This window comes from Penaeus monodon, unplaced genomic scaffold (assembly GCF_015228065.2).
Source record: "Penaeus monodon isolate SGIC_2016 unplaced genomic scaffold, NSTDA_Pmon_1 PmonScaffold_267, whole genome shotgun sequence".
In the NCBI taxonomy this organism is placed as follows: domain Eukaryota; kingdom Metazoa; phylum Arthropoda; class Malacostraca; order Decapoda; family Penaeidae; genus Penaeus; species Penaeus monodon.
In genome coordinates, this window is record NW_023657139.1 from 78451 (window position 1) to 80968 (window position 2518).

Sequence of the window (2518 nt, forward strand, 5' to 3'; positions counted from 1 at the left end):
TTCCTCTTCCTAATTCTACTTCAACTTCTATCTCTTAGTTCAGTATAAACACACACACACACAAACACACACACAAACACACACACGCATACACACATACAGACACAGACACACACACACACACACACACACACACACACACACACACACACACACACACACACACACACACACACACATATATGTATATATATATGTATATATGTATATATATACATATATATATATATATATATATATATATATATATATATATATATATATATATATATATATGAGAGAGAGAGAAAGAGAGAGACAGAGAGAGAGAGAGATGAATAATGAAATAAGAAAAAAAAAATTATGGATACATATATATGCGTATGTATATTTATATAAGTATATAATTCATAAACATAAAAGCACACACACACACACACACACACAAACTGAGACATACAAAGACACACACACAAATGTATTTATACATACATTCATGTATAGATATATATATGTGTGTATGTATATATATGTATGTATGTTTTTTTTATATGTACATATTAATAAATGTATACACGCTGACACATACTCATACACATACATATATATACAAATAGATCACCACAAAGAAAATACATTTGAACTTCATTATGAATATTTCACATTTAACACACACGCAGAGTACAGTGCTTCGAATACATATATGCAGTATATATATACATATATTAGGTTACTTTAGGTTTGGGAAATGTAAGGTTACCTTTGGATAGGTTAGGTTAGGTTAAGTTAACCTATAGGTTAGGTTAGGCTTGGTCAAGTAAGGTTAGGTTAGGTATATATGTATATGTATATATACAAATATAAATACACACGCACACAACCATACACCCATACACACACACACACACACACTCCACGCACACACACATACATGCATATGTGTGTGTGCGTGTATGTGTATGGGTGTTTGTGTGCGTGTGTGTATTTATGTTTGTATATCACATATACATATATACCTAACTTAACCTAACCTAACCTAGAATAACGCTACTTAACCTAACCTAACCTAACATAGCCTAGCCTAACGTAACATAAGGTTACCTTGGACTTCCATAACCTAACGTAACTTAATATATATATATATATATATATATATATATATATATATATATATATATATATATATATATATATATATATATAGTGCATGCCATGCCCACTATGCCTTAACTTGTTTAAATTAATTGTTTTTACACATGGATGGCTACACTTTGTACTAAGTCACCAATGAGCCAGTTGCGAGTACTGCCTGTCTCGCCCGTTCATCCTTTTCGTTGATTTACGAAAATATTTTACGCTTATTTTGCTGTTACTAACGTTTATAACATTATATTAATTCTAATAAAAATAAATAAATCTTTCCTTCTTTCTTTGTTGGATTTCTTGGCTATATGTTATTAAGCCAATGGATCCTATTTATTCTGTCAATCTATATAAGGTCATAAAGTTTTGTCTCCCTTAGAAAAGTGATTACTTTATTTATTATTTTTTCATCATTTGATAGTAGATTAGTTGTTGTAAAATCTGTGTTATTTATTCTTAGGTAGTGTTTTAATGGTTTTCTATTGTTGTTGTATTTGGGGCATATTGTGAGAATATGGTCTATGGTAAGGGTGGTGATGCAGTGAGGGCATTGTGGAGGAAATTGTTTTTCAATATAGGGAGTGAGGTGGGTAAGTCTTGTACTGTTGACCCTAAGGCGGGCCAACACCACCTCCTCCCTTCTCTCCTTCCTGTGGGCTGTGTCCCACAGTTCTATGTTTGGTCCAGATCGCCAGTTGACCCGGCTAATTTGTCAGCCTGCTCATTGCCATGGATACCAGAGTGGCCTGGTACCCATATTAGCTTGATTGATTTGTTGGCACCATGTAGCTTACGAATGATATTACCCAGAAGTTCATTTTTGGGTTTTCTAATGTTTTAATGCTTTAAGTGAATTTAATAAAATTTAAAAAAATACTATTCTATCGGGGTCGTGTAGTGAAAATTAAGGGCTTTATAAATGGCAAAAAATTCAGCAAGAAAGATGGGTTTATGATTGGGCCCAGTCTGAACTTATTTCACTTTCAGTCGGCCAACCCCCGCACCCACAACTCTTTTTTGGTTTCGGGGCCGTCGGTATAAATAAAAAAAAGGAATTTTTAAATAAGGATCTTTTGAACCTCTGGGTACCCCCATCCGGCGCCATGGCCTTTAGGATGGAACCCAACCCCTTCCATGAGGGAAAAAAATTGGGGGAGTTCCCCCATGCGCTATATTTGACAAAACCAGGGTCGAGGTAGAGAGATCTATCCCGACTTCTGACGAGGTCGTGGAGTCCGGGGCAAAGGGCCTAATCCCCAATATTGCCATTAGGGTGGTGGGGTCCGAGCCCCCTTTGGGGGCATACTAAAGGGCTAACGGGCCGGGGTTTGAGTCGGGGGGGGAGGTCTCCTGACCCACCTCAAGACCTGATCCGGTGCACTTCAGGGCCCCAAGA